We start from the raw sequence: 15,884 nt of genomic DNA, 5'->3' as shown, positions 1-15,884 counted from the left end.
TGCTTTAGAGTCGTATACCAAAAACCACAAAAAAATTAGTTAATTTGTTTTGATTAGTTAGTATGTCTAAGTCCTTTGCTTTTGGTGTTGCACTCTTAGGAGAGATTCTCGCCTTCAAACAAAGGGTTGGAGAAAGTTTGAAAGATGCTTGGTATAGAATTAAAGATTCTCAAGATAGAGCCACCAAGAAGCAATCCACCACTGTTTTGCTTAGAAATTTTTTATGTTGGTATTAGTCCTTGGAATAGGTTTGTTCTAGACACAGCAATAGGTGGGAATTTCTTGGAAGCTCCCGTTTGGGAGGCTCTTAATGTTCTGGAAAATCTTGTTAGAATCCCACCTATTGTTGACATAAAGGATGATATCACTTTAGCTCACATTATGAGTAAACTTGAGAATATAGAGCTAAAGATGCCAAGCATGGGTAAAATAAATGAAGTAGATCATAGGATTCAAGGGACCTTAAATAGACTTGATAGCTCCATGCACAAAATTTACAAAACTTTGGAGACCCTTAAATCCCATGATGTGGATCCTTCTAGGATTGATAAGATCGAGGATATTATCGAAACTTTAGGAATTACTCTAACCTCCATCAAGATTAAAAAGGTAGAAACCCCCACAAACAAGGAACCTAAGTTCGTTCACGTACCCAAGGTTCCTCAAACCAAGACGAGTATACCTATTACTAGGGGTGTTGAAACTGTGAAGACCTTGGAAGAGATACCTCTCTTAAATAGAATTACAAATGAAATTTCAATTTGTGTTACTACCTTTGCTTTTGTTCCTAGAAGTGTTGCTACTAGGACTCTCCTTGATAGTCCTCTTAATATTAGTTGTACTATTCAAGAGCTTTTTGATGATCTTTGTGATTGTTCAATTGATACAACTTGATCTTTTTGCACCCTGCCTAGCTCAAAGGCATAAAAGAAAGCGCTTGTTGGGAGGCAACCCAATTTTTTTTTAACTTTATGTTTAGTGGTCTTGATGCTTGTTACTACTGTAGAAACATCATTGTATCTTTATTTTCAAGCGTTCTGCCAAGTTTTAGCCTCCGATTGCAAGAAAGTTCAAAAGTTGTGACATGTTGTCCAGAAACAGATTCTGTCTGCTTAACGGAAAAATTCGCCAAAATTCACCAGATCATCTTTTTGATATGAATTGTTTTGACAACATGCTATATATAATTGTATTTCTGGCGTCTGTTCTGAGTTTTTTGATTTGAGTTGCACAAGTGCCACGAAAAAATTATTGACTACCTGATGTTCTGTTTTTCCCAGATTCTGCCATGTTTGGCGTTTTCATCATTTTGCAAATCTTAAGGTTGCTTTTTATTTGTAAAAACCTTTTTCCAATGTTGAGAAACAGTAGCTGTTCATGAAAATCTTTATTTCCAGTAGAGAATAAATTATTTTACTATGGGCACTAACCACTCTAATCAGCTTATGATGAGTTTCGTATGAAGGGAGTTTTGAAGTATGCGATGGAAGATGATGAAAGAACTTCCAGGAGTGTCAAGCGCCCAAGCTTGGGGATGCCCCCATGCGCTCCCAAGAAATATTCAAGGGGACTCAATCGTCTAAGATTGGGGATGCCCCCGTGCATCCCCTTCTCCATCAACTATCATCAGTTCGTGCTTCTCCATGCTATAATTTTATCACTTCATATGTTATGTGCTATGCTTGGAGCATCCCACTCTTTAATCTTTAGTTTGTTTTAGTTTTTCTTGCTGTTCATAACAAGTTGGAACTTGTCCTTGTTTGTTTGGGAGAGAAACACGCTCCACTCCACCCTAGAACACAACATAGGTTTTCATGTTTATCTTTTTTTTCTTGTTCATCTTTTCATAGCTGTTGTCATGCTTAGCTCTTAGTTTTCATGCTTTATATTTTTAATAGCTTTTATTTAGGTTTCTTTAGGAACTCTCTTGAGTTATCATGATTATCTTGTTTAGAAAGTTGTCTTGTTGCACTCAGTTGTGTCTCTTGCATGAGTAGGTAATTGAGGTTGCTATTTAAGTATAGTAGTAACTTGCAATAGTTTTGAGGTATTGATTTGAGTAATGTTTGCACTATTGGTATCATGATATTGAGCCTATTAGTGATAGGTGTTGTATTTTGGGAAATTTGTGTGTTTTTGAAAACAAAAAAATTAGTTGAGAACTCTAGCTACTAGATGGATCGCTAACCTCTCGAGGGGTTGGAATATATAGAGTACCCTCACGTTATCATGGGTCGAGGATGCGCAAGGTTAACCAAACCCCCAAACACTCCTCCTTGGGGTACTTGTATCTTTGTGAATCTTCTTACTAGATAGAGAGTTACCGATAATAAGTGTATGTGTTCTTCGGACTAATGCGAGTATTCGATTGTTGGCACTTCCACCATCCATATTTTAGTAGCCTCTTCGGTACCATGGATTGCTCTTTATCATTTGGAGAGTTGGTGCAAACTTCGCCGGTGCATCAAAACCCCTGGCATGATACGCTCTGTCATCATAAGCCTCATTGCATCTTTCCTCAAAACAGCCACCATACCTACCTATTAAGGCATTTCCATAGACTTTCCGAGATACATTGCCATGCAACATCCACCATCTCATGACTTTATCTTCATGTCATACATGCTTTTGCTTGATTGAGGAACCACATGCTAGCTGGGCCTTTCCCTTATTATTGCTACAAAACGCGCTAGTTTCATTGCATATCCTGCTACACTGGCGGAGGCATACATTTGCATACATCATGATAGTTTTCATTTGTCTTTATGGTTGAGTACTTCTTATAAGGTGTGAAGATCTTCCTTTTATTCTTGTAAAACATAGAGTGTTGCCCTTAAGTGAGTAAAAGATCCCAAAGAGGACAAATTAAAAGATCCCAAAGAGGACAAATGAAAAGATCCCAAAGAGGACAAATGAGAGATAAATAGAAAGAGCCAAAGAGGCCATAGAAAAAAAAGAGAGAAGGGGAAACACTTCTATTCCTTTTGAAAGATCCACACTCGTACTCCATTGTTATATTTGTACTCCATAGAGATTATCATTCATGCATAACTATGTGAGGACGCTTACACTATAGTACTTGGCTTGTATATTCCAATGATGAGCCTCCTCAAATAAGCTCTAGGTCTTCATGAGAAAGCAAGTTGGATGCACCCCCACTAGTTCCATTGGAGAGATTACCTTAGCTCATATGTGCATCTCTTGCATGGCAATCCCTACTCCTCACATCATATCTTTCATTTGGCTTTCTCTCGTCTATGGTTGTCCTCATTGAATTGAGCCTTTCACACTTTTTTGTCTTCCTTCCCCATCATTATTCTCTTTTCCATCCTAAGTGCCAACATATCTTGCTTGCGCTCATCCATTGCATGGGTGCTCAAAGTTGAAAGGGAGAGGATCATTTTGACTTGTGCCTCACTAGTGGTCTGGGGATGAGTCAAAATAAAATTCCGAAGGAGACCAAGTGTGAAGTTTTAGTAGATTGAGTTCTCAATAAAAAAATATTTTTATGCTCTAAACCCATCTCCCAGCTCTTGCACACAACCACCATTTGGAGACATTCGAGTCACGGACAACGAGAGCTCTTGCACATTTATGTTCTTAGTTTGCTAATTTCAATACTAAATATAGACTCTTCCTTGTTACTGTCTTGACTTGAATTGCATATCTTGCTTGCTTTACTTTGATGTTCTTATATGTGCGTTAGCATGTCACCACAGAAATTATTTGTGTTATCATTTACCTACTCGAGGACGAGCAGGTATTAAGCTTGGGAATGTTGATACGTCCCAAACGTATCTATAATTTCTGCTTATTCCATGATCTTTTGGGTGACATTGTTAAATGTTTTGCTACACTTTTTTATCTTTTTAGACATATTTGGACTAACCTACTAACTTAGTGCACCCAGTGCCAGTTTCTGTGTGTTGATGTCTATTTTGCAGGGACTTTTACCCAAATTTACAAAGTCCCAAAAATCCCGAGAAAAATATATAAAAATTAGCGTGAAGGAAGCTTCACAAAGCACGATGATGGGCCAGAGGGGAGCCAGGGCCCGCCCAGGCGGCCTCCCTGCATGGCCTACCCCCTGGCCGTGTCACCAGGTCGCCTGGGTGGGCCCACCTCCTATGGTGCCCTCCTTCGACCTATATTTATCTCTCCGAGAGGAAACCCCTTCCATCATATCCAGAATCGCGAATTTCTCCATCGTTCCGCCGCCGCAGCGCTTCCAAGACCGGGAGCATGAGAAGGCCTCTTCTCGGCACCCTGTCGGAGGGAGGATGGACCTCCGGGAGCTTCGCCAATGCCATGGACGGTTCTCGGATGTGCCGTGACTAGTCCCCCTTGGACCATGAGTCCATGACTAGTGGCTATGCGATGTCTTCTCTCCAATCTTGTGCTTCAATGCTTAGCCCTTGTGAGCTTCCCTACTTGATCAAGGCATATATGTAATTGTCCTTCTATTGCTATGCTTGGTTTGCTGGGATCCGATGGATTATGAGATTACATTCAGATTGTGATGAGTTATATATTTGATTATCCTTTTATATTATGTTCTTTAGTGATTCATGCAGGTTCTCCATTTCTTTTTATTGCTTTGGCCGAGTAGTAGATTGTAATTCCAAGAGGTAGCGTTATGCATGATTGTGGGTTCATGCCCCCTGATGTCAAGCTTGAGTGATAGAAACATGAGGCTAGGGGATGTACTGTCGCCACCACGGAGAGAACAACGGTGCTTGTGACCATGGTTGCAAATATTATTTACCTTATGCAAAGTTCGTTAATGCAGTTGTCCGTTGCTTTGAGTTTACACTTTGGGTGGGGCTCGCAACTTAGTACCAGCGAGATGTTCTGCATAGATATCTCAAGGTGGATGATTAGTAAGTAGATACTGATGAATAAACGGTCTACTTGTCTTGGCGTACTGCCCATTACTTTAGAGCCTCTAACTTTCTAGTAGCATGATTAGCATTGCGGTGCCTTTATAATTCTGTTAATTGCCCGGCTGTAATTTGTTTACCCATTCATAGTTGTTTACCGTCTTTTGGACGAGAGACATCACTAATGAACATCATGTGACTCTGGTCCATATTACCACCATTGTTTGCACCTCCATCATTTACTGCTTTATTTACTTTTCCGTTGCAATCACTATCACTATTCCCGCTTGTGTATTAATCCTTTGCAAAGTACAAGGCCGGAGAGATTGACAACCTCTCTGAACTCGTTGGGAGCAATGTTACTTGTTGTGTGTGCAGTTCCATGTCTTCTGCTAGCGCTAGAGCAGCGGACACCTACTTGTTGATCCTCGGAGTACTCCTGGTTCGATAAACCTTACAGCCCCGTGTAGGGCAAATCTAGTGCTGACTACATCTCCACCTTCCACTTGGGGTAACCAACGAGGGGCGAGAAGTATATCCATCAACTCGTCATCAGTCAGCCCCCGACAACGTTGAAACACGAGAGCTTAACATTTAGACAAATGATCCCATCTCAAGTGAAGGCTAATCAAGTTCGTTACACATCCACAAAATACATGCTCGAGGCGATGCAAAATACAAGGAATTTCTTGATTCAAACAACCCAGAAAGTGACCTGACAGCCATGCTGCCGCGGGAGCGCCAGGCCGCATGACGACGCATGCCAGAGAGGTCTACCCCTCGGGCAGGTAGGGGGTGCTCTTGAGGCTTCAAGGGCGTGTGGGATCCCGACACCTTGCGAGGCATGCATCTCTCGCACATCTTGCAGCTCGCTAGTCTCCTCAACAGCAAAATTCTATGCCCCAGGCACTTGGCGCCACACTCCCAGCTTGAGGGGGCGCGCGCCCGAGTGTGCCTCTGCATGGTCTCTGGAAGCCCCCTCATCACACCGACCAAGCTAGGCAGCTTCAAGGTGGGATACCTCGAGCTCCGCCTAATATGGACGTCACGGGCGACCTCCTATGTCGGAGGGATGCTGGAGCTGGCTGGAGGCGCGAGGCTCGTGATACCGGCGTCTGCTGCAACACTTCTTGCCCGGGTAGCACGAGCGACAAAATACCGATGCTAGATGGGGCGCTCACTGCAGGAAGACCCGAGTTCCCGACAGTCCTCCATGTTGTGAGTGCGCGCGTTGTAACGAGAACATAACATCCCGCCGACTCCTTCGGGCATGCCGCTGCAGGGGCTCGGTAATAGCTCAAAACCGGTTACTGGGATCCATAGGAGCAGGAGTACCGCTTGAGGTGGACCCTACTCAGGCCCCTCAGGTTGGGGACCGAGCGAGATGTCGTGCGGCGGTGGAGGTGGCTCGCTAGCTGAGCCCCCCGCTTTAGGAGCCGGGTGCCGAAGCAACGTTTAGGGCACCATGCCCTCCTATTGATGGCGACGAGCTCGCCGATGTAGTCCACCCATGTGTTGTAGCCTCCATCCGTCTGGCGGTGGCGGAGCAGTTCACTCTCCATGAGCAGCCTGTCTTGCACGTTTAGGTCTCCCACGTGGACACAAGCTGAGGAGGATGACACGGGGGACACGGCGAAGAGGCTGTCTTACTGCACTAGGGGCCGCAGGGAGTCCTGTTGCTCGCCGGCGGTGTTGGCGATCACTGTGTTGGCCGGGACGCTGGTGGGTTGGTGATGGTTGACCGCCACCAAATGCTCGGGGCGCGTGCGGCGAGATCCGGCCATGGGGTTGGTGAAGTTGGAGCCGAAACTAGAGATGGAGAATGGCTTCGCACCGCTATGTGGCGTGCAAAATCTCTAAATAAGGGTTCTTTAGACCGAGGAAGGTTCGAACACAGGGGTGAGCTCGCTCTCCTACCCTGTTCTGCCTCCCAACCTCATGACAACTCCCCGGTGGCTCAAGCTAAGGAAGATGAAAAAGAACACTCTCATAGTTTACATAGGTTCAGGCTACCTTGCGGTGTAAAACTCTACTCCTCCTTGTCTCGATTTCTTGAGGGATAGAGAGTGAGTACAAGGCGAGTTCTTGTCGTAACGGATTCGATGGCCTTCTATGGATGACGAGCCTCTCTCTTATACAATCCCTTCCTCTTTCCCGCAAAACACTTGGAGAGAAGGGTTGCCACAACAACCATTTAAAAGGATACAAGGCTGCAGTCCATCCTGACAAAGGTGGTATTCGCGTGCCAAAGCACTTTGTCGTGACGCACTGGTGGGCTCGAGGGTGACCTCCATCCCGCTTAGCCCCAGCCTTGGTCCTCTTGCACTAAGTTTGTAACCTTTGGGGGTTTCTTTGGGAGTCCGCAAGATGGCCCAGCTCCCTTAGGACGAAAATGGAAAGCCCCTTTGTCCGTTCCCACTGGCACCGTTCCTGCGCCACCTGTGTGGCCTGCGTCACCCATGTGAAGATGCAGCATCACGTGACCCTACATGGTTGCCCTTTATAAGTCTGCCCCGTCAGGGCCTGAGGGGTGGCCTCAGGATGTGTCCTTGTGGCGAGCGGCCTCACATGGTCCTTGACGACGATCCTCTAGCACTTGCCTCGCGAGGCGTGGGCCCTTTCAAGGGTCTTGCTTCTCGGGCCTGCAAGACGTGTTGCGCGTGAGGCTACAGTCCAACGGGCATGGGTACCCTCGGTCCCACGGGCCTGTCACCACCCATCGACCGCTATCCAACATGCATCTAGAGTATTAAGTAAAAGCAGAGTAATGCTTGGAGGATGATGACATGATCTACACAAAGTAAATCCAATTAATATGAATAAACCCCATCGTTTTACCCCTAGTGGCTGCAATACATATGTCATGTCTGTTTCTATCACTGGTATTGAGCACCATAAGATTTAACCGACTACAATGCACCTCTCCCGTTGTTAATAAATCAATCTAGTTGGCCAAACCAAAACGATAGAACGGAGAGAATTAGGAAGCTATCATAATCATACATATATATGAAATACCAGTAAGGAACTCAATATAATCTCTTCAATATTATCAACATAAACCCACAATTCATCGGATCACAACAAACACACCACAGAAGAGTGGTTACATAAGATAGGTCCCGCAGGAGTCTCGGCGACCATGGTAGTGAAGAACATAGAGAGAGATGGCTATCCAGGTACTAACTAAGGACCCGTAGGTGTGTGGTGAACTACTCACACATCACCATTGGAGCACCAAGGTTGATGTAGAGGCCCTCCATGATCGGTCCTCCTCCACCAAGGCACCGGAACAGGGCTCTACATGGGCACATGATAGAACAGAGACTTGCGGTGGGTGAAAAATTGTTTTTGGAGGCTCCCTATGGGTTTTGAGATATTAGAGAATTTATAACCCACAGAACAAGGGTTGGAGGGCTGGGAGGTGGCCCCATGTCATTAGGGCGCGACAACCCCCTAGGCGCACCATGTTGGCTTGGGGGCACCTCGTGTGCCCTCTCGTGTTCCTCTGAAGCTTCCAGGTCCTTATTTTATCAAGAAAAAAACCGTCAATATTTTTCGGCGTATTTGCAGTTTGTGTGGTATAGTATTCCTAAAAATACAAAAGCATGTATAAAAGAACAACGGGCACTTGGCACAGGGTTAATAGGTTAGTGCTCAAAAATAATATAAATTGGCAAGTAACTACTTACAAAGTAACTATTTTAGTCACTAGCACTCCGCCCACACCACGTCGGATCCACCGTGGCACGCCGGCGTGGCAGAATTACGACCAAATGAAAATGTCGTAAATATGAATCATCCCGGTCCATTCCGGTCGTCTACACGGGCCAAGCCCAATAATTCAGCCCATTGCTTTTTTTCCTTTTTATTTTTCTTAGGTGGATGGGCCGGGCGCAATAATTTGGCCTTTTATTTTCTCGGATAGAGGCTTTTACTGACCATTTTTAGTCCTTTTGTTGTTTTGGACCACATCCTTTTTAGTCCAGTTCTTGTTTGGGCCTTGGCCTTTTATTTTAAAACATGTAGCCTTTTAACTATATTTTTTATAGTCAACTCTTTTTTAGGCCCAAGCCTTTTTAGTCAAATTCTTGTTTGGGCCTCGACCTATTTGCAGTCCGACTAAGTTTAGAGCCCAAACAAAAGGGTCCAAAAAAAACTCAAACAATTCACAACTTCACAAAATGCAAAACTTCAAAGGTGCACAGTTCACAAAAATGCATTACTTCACATGTTTAGAAATTGTATAACTTCACAGTTTACAGGTTCAACATCACCAGAATGAGCCATCACACAGAGCAATACAGTTTCTACGACAGGTTCAACTTCACAGTTTCAAAGAGAGCAAGACAAACCAAAATGAGCCATCACATAGAGCTTCTACGATGCTTTAGCTCCAAAGAGAGCCATCAAGTGGGCTAACTTCCCTTCTTGTTCTTGAGACTTCTTGTGCAACAACTCAAGTTCCGTGTCGCATGGAGCTTCATATTCTTCTTGCTCCACTTTAGGTTGAAGCTCCGACCTCTCCAGCTTCTGCTCAAGATCATGAACATGAGCAGCCATAGCAGCAATTGATTTGCGGGAGTTGTACCTAGATGATTGGAGCCCAACATTCTTGAGGAATGTGCTTTGCTTGACTTCGGTCTTGAGCACTTCTTCAACAATTTCAGCATCAGACTTTGGCTCTTCACCTTCTGGTACCGGCGCGTCCTTCCTTTTTTCCATCTCAAGCTAGCATATGGAGGAAAATGATAGACATTAGTGACAGATTTATTTCACATTTTGCAAGAGAAACCAAACAAGAGTGCCACCAAACTAGACCACGAAATGGATTATTTGAATTAACCAAACCAACACACAAAATCTATAGGTAGATAGTTTACTCAAACTCAAACAGAAGAAGATCATGACTAGTAACCTGAAAGCATTATTTGAATCTGGCTACAACAAGTGTACACACTTATGTGTTGTGGAGACATGCAATAGGAACAATATGGTGGTTCTATATAATATGGCTTCCCGAGTGAGCCGATCATCAAACGAACATTCAGATCAATTTTCATCACATCCTAAAAAATGTAATAAATAGCTGCAGCTAATTCTGATACCTTTGTTGAGAAGTATACAATAAATGTTGATATCTTTGTTGAGATACCGAACCTATCTTAGGCTCTAGCAAATAGCATTAAAGCATGGGACATACTATGTGTTCTTGCTGGCTGTGAATCAAACAGGGTTGAGGTCTCTAGACAAAAGTTTGAACCGGCTGGACAAAAGCATGGAGTGACTTACTATAGCAATCTTGACTAGCTCCGAAAACCCGTGATTCTTGCTGTTGTGGGTGGCCTAGAACAAGTCAATCCCAGACAGCTCCTCACCCTTACGCTCTTTTTCTGAAATGTTTTCCAACAAAAATCAAATAGTTATTCAGCAAGAATCAGAAGTTTTATTCAACGCGGATCAGACGGTAAGGTCTCTAGACAAAAGTACTCACAATGGCAAAAATGTGTGCTGTGTAGTGCGTGGAACTAGTTCTTTGTTGGTACATGACTTTTTCTGGATTCATCTTGTTCGACACACACGTTTCCTACAAAAAAGCGTATTGTCAGCATGATCTAGCATTAGCATATCATGTGCAGAACATAAATCACCAAACAAAGAAGTGACAAACCTTGTGTCTTGGGGTAGACCACATCTCCACCAGAGTTTGCCATTCACCGTCCATCTGCTCTGGCATCGGAGACTTGGTGCTGACTTTGTTTGCTGCTACGATATCAAAATACTTCTTCTTGATCTTATGGCGTCTGTTCTTTGAATTTTTCCTCAGAATATCTTTGCACGGGGTCTTGATGGTCTCCGAGTCCGTGTTCATCTCAAAATTTGCCTACCAAGACAGCAAACAAGGTAGGAACAACATTAGTGATCATATGTAGGTGTAACAGAAAACAGATAGCACATTAACTACAAAACAAGTAGCTTACGAAAACTTTCCCAATGTAGTCCTCCAATATACTAGCATTTTTCGTATTCCTTGAAGTGAGGAAGAACAGGTAGATGGCTTCTTGCAACGAGTCCACACTCAGAAGCAAAATTAGTGCCTGCAGAGGCTTCTCTGGACGCTTCATCCCTTCGACAATTTGGATAGACACCTTTGTACCAAGCGACTTGGTGATTCTCTCTAGCACTTTACCCTTTCTAAGTCTATTCTTGGTACTCATTGGATCCGAAAATGAAATTGAACTCGTAAATTAGAAGAGAAATCGACAAATGGAGGAATGGTTCTGCTAAACAGGTCAGCATACATGATTAGTACCATTTGGAAATGCACTAGTAAAATAGAGCATTAGAAAGGTGAACTTCCTGACTGAAGCACAATCTGATGTTCTTCTTCACTGATGACATCATTGCTGTCAATAGAAGGTGTAACAGGCCTGAGGCGTAGGCAGACAGTGCCTCTTTCATCCATGCAGAGAGTGGTTTATTCATCCATGGGCAGAAACTCATCACCCATTTGCGTCGAGCTCTCAAAGTCCATGCATATCATACTTTCCTGATGGTCCATCGCAGCCGCCATATTTGCTTTTGGCCTTGTGACTCTATCAGGGGTAGGTTCACCAGGTTCTAGGATCCTCTTTGTTTGTCCTAGAGGTGGGGCCATCACCATTCCTGGAGGCATTGCAGCAGATGTTTCTGAGCTCTTCCTCTTCTTGCTGGCAATCTTCTTAACACCAAGCCTCTTCATCCTAGATTCCTTCAGTGCCTAGTATAAATAGCACAAAAAAAATTAGATCACAAGACAAATATGTGAGCACAAGGAAACACAGAGCATACAAGAACCCCAACCCTCCAAGCAAGACCGAGTTTGCACCTTAACAGTCTTGTGCACTACAATATTATCCATTTCCACTCCGTCAATAACTTCATCCTCCTTAGGATTGTACTCTGGGTCATCATTGATAACTCCACTACCTTGTTGAACCTCAATAGTTCTACCTTCTTGAACCTCATTTGTTTTCCTAATCATTGGCGCTATTGCACCGATGCCAAGGGACTGGAACATCAAATTGTTCGTCATCATAATTCTAGCCCTAACCTTCTCGTACTCGGTGAGAGGAGGCCATTCTTTGCATGGCAAAGGAAACATAACTATTAGGTTAATGGTTGCAATGCATGGACAAACAGCCAAACATATCTTATGAGATTTTATTATCATTTAATCCTAGTTATTTGGGTAAGGAAGAGTACCATCACACATGCAAAATTAAGCCAGCTTATTGAGATTACAGCAATACATTTCACTGAGCATATTAAGACACATATTTTATAAAACTTTCAATATAACCACAAGGAGCAAGTTGCATACCAACGGTTGCCTCACGTTTGACCATGTCATCCTTGCATTGGATGATCTTTAGGTGGTGCTTCTAAAATAGAATAAACAACAATCAGATACAGCAGGGATAAAGTAAAATTATGCACTTATATCAATAAAGGACAGCGTTTAGACCAACATGCACATACATGTAATACATGTGAAGCAAACTTGTTGGATCAACAATACAGTCATGTAGGTAAATTAATTAAGCAAGCATGTAAGTGCACTAAACAAGCATGCATGTACACAAGAAAGATACGAAGCATCCCTTCAAACATTGAATACATCAAGCAAGGGATAGCAATGTAAATCAAGAAATCAGCCTAGTGCCGCATATAAAGTACACAAGAAAGCAAGCAAAGTGCTCGTAGTACTGCTGATGCAAACCCTAACCCTATGTATGCTAGTAAGCAACTAAATTTAAAATTAGTAGCAAGCAAACAAGCATACCCATGATGTAGTGAAGAGACTAAGAATGCTTGGACTGGCTTTCTTCTAATTTTATTACTTTATGTATGTCCCCATGCATGTCCCTCTAAACCTATACAACAATTTAATAGAAGCTTCAAGAGGGCAGACAAACCCGGCTTGATTTGGTATATCAACCCATGTAGGCACATATCATGTTGAATAACTAAAGAATGCCTGATATAATCATTCTAATCAATGTTCAGTAGCACATGATCATTATAATGGAACAGAAAAATTGAATTCTACTAAGACCCACAACAATTGCAAGCAAGTGGATTTGTGTACCTCCATTTGTTACCCATCACAAACCCACGAACCCCATAAACCCAAACCCCATGAAACACTAACCCCATGAAACCCTAACCACATGAAACACTAGAACCGTAACTCCGTGAACCATAGGGAGATCATCCCCATGAAATCACCACTGATCCTTTCCCATGAACATGAAAACCAAGAGATCCTATCCCATGAACTAGAGAGCAATGTGTATCCCATGAACCCTAACCCTAGCCCCATGAATCTACCGAACCATCCCCATCGATCCTGCCCCATGAACCCTAGAAGAACCCATGAGGGGGATCTACCGAACCCTAGAAGATCTACCCATGAACATCGACAAGAGATGGATTGAGGGGAGAAGTACGTGTCGTCGTCGACCGTTTATGATGTGGATGTAGCCGTTGTCGTCGTTGTCGATGTAGTCATAGACGGGACAGTCGATGTAGCCATCTATGTCGTCGATGTAGTCATCGTGGTTAATGTAGCCATCATCGTCGAGGCGAGAGGGGAGGAGGGATTCGTCATCGGGGAGAGGGGAGAGGGGCGGCTGGGTGGCACTGAGCACGGGAGCGGCGGCGGGGTGGGGAGTCATCGCCGGTGGTGCGGCGCAGAGAGGGGAGGAGGGATTCGTCATCGGGGAGAGGGGAGAGGCGCGGCTGAGCGTCACAGAGCAGGGGAGCGGCGGCGGGGTGGGGAGTCATCGTCGATGGGGTGGCTAGGAGAGGGGAGGAGGGTTAGGAGAGGGAGTGGAATTGAGAGGGGAGGGGAAATTTTGGGGAGTGGGGAGGGGATCCCGCGTGGTAGTGGGATAGGGAGTGGTGGGTCCGGCGTGGTAGTGGGAGAGGGAGTGGAGGGAAACTTTGGTGGGGTGAGATGGAAAATTTGGTGGGGTGGGAGGGGAATTTTCACCAGTTTTTTTTGGGTTTGGAGGTAGACTTTTTATTTTTATTTTTCGTAAACATTGTAGAAATAATGGTTAAAATCATACTGAATAGTTCAAGAAGACATCAGTACTCCAAGTTATATATTTTGCTAGTTGGTAGGTCACATGTGATTATGCGATGCGTAGGTTCCGCATTTTTTTTTTTTTGATGTTCTTTTAAAAATCCGGCCGAATTCGTTTCAACGGTCGTCCGTGGCTAGGGGTTGAATCATGCAAATGTGTTGGTGATTCTATAGTGAAATGCCTACCCGTGAAGCTAAAAATGATTTTTGGTAAAAATAACGGGCAAGCTATGGAGCACCCGCAGTTCAAATTATAGCCGGTTCCAGCTGAATCGGTCGATGGTTGTCTGAATGGACGGGGGTACCTATGAGGCTCGGAAACGCATGAGTTTATGTGACTGTCCATAAAAAACGGTCTACTTTGATATAGCCATGGAATGGCGCCGTTTAGGATGACTCTCCTTGTAGCCGCTTCACGAAAAACACGTGTTTTTGGCATTCAGAAAATGAAAAATGGCTATTTTGTGAAACAAGTTGGAACCTCCCTTTTGCAACATTGTTTCCCATCACAAGATGGAGGCATGTGCCAAATTTGGGCATATTATCACAAATCATTCAACGAATGTGGCCATATCATTGCTCGTTTTGCTTGAAACCCATGGATCTTCGTTCGTGGTAGGTCTTTTTTTAGAACACTTTTTCAAGAAAACGTCGGTACTCCAAGTGTTATATTTTTGCTAGTTGGTAGGTCACATGTGATGATGCGACATGCAGGTTTAATATTTTTTTGATGTTTTTGAATTTTTTACGGTCTTTTCAAAATCTGCCGAATTCGTCGCGACGGACATCCGTGGCTAGGGGTTGAATCATGCAAATGTGTTGGTGATTCTATGATGAAATGCCTACCTGTGAAGCTAAAAATGATTTTTAATAAAAATAACAGGCAAGCTATGGAGCACCCGCAATTCAAATTATAGTCGGTTCCACCTGAATCGACCAGTGGTAGTCTGAATGGCCGAGTGTAGCTACGAGGCTCGGAAACACATGAGTTGTGGCGACTATCCATAAAATACGGTCTACTTTCAGATAGCCATAGAATGGTGCCGTTTAGGATGACTCACCTTGTAGCCGCTTCACGGAAAACACGTGTCTTTGGCATTGAGAAAAAGAAAAAATGTTTTTTTTGAAATAAGTTGGAACTTCTCTTTTGCAACATTTTCCCATGACAAGATGGAGACATGTGCCAAATTTGGGCATATTATCACAAACTATTCGACGAATGTGGCCATATCATTGCTCGTTTGGCTTGAAAGCCATGGACATTCGTCCGTGGTAGGTCGTTTTTTATAACACTTTTTCAAGAAAACGTCGGTACTCCAAGTTTTATATTTTTGCTAGTTGGTAGGTCACATGTGATGATGCGACGCGAAGGTTTCCCACTTTTTTTAAATTTTTTTGAAATTTTTACGTTCTTTTCAAAATTCGTCTGTACTCGTCGCGACGGTACTTCGTGGCTATGGGTTGAATCATGCAAATGTGTTGGTGATTCTATGATGACATGCCTACCCGTGAAGCTAAAAATGATTTTAGTAAAAATAACGGGCAAGCTATGGAGAACCCACAGTTCAAACTATAGTCGGTTCCACCTGAATTGGCCGATGGCTGTCTGAATGGCCGGGGGTAGTTACGAGGCTCGAAAACGCATGAGTTTTGGCGATTGTCCGTAAAATATGGTCTACTTTGAGATAGCATGGAATGGTAACGCGTAGGATGACTCTCCTTGTAGCCGCTTCACGAAAAACACGTGTTTTTGTCATTCAGAAAATGAAAAATTGTTTTTTGTGAAACAAGTTGGAACCTAACTTTTGCAACATTGTTTCCCATCACAAGCTGGAGGCATGCGCCAAATTTGGGCATATTAACACAAACTT

This window comes from Hordeum vulgare, chromosome 2H (assembly GCF_904849725.1).
Source record: "Hordeum vulgare subsp. vulgare chromosome 2H, MorexV3_pseudomolecules_assembly, whole genome shotgun sequence".
NCBI classification, from domain to species: Eukaryota; Viridiplantae; Streptophyta; class Magnoliopsida; order Poales; family Poaceae; genus Hordeum; species Hordeum vulgare.
Note: the sequence above shows the minus strand (reverse complement) of the source record.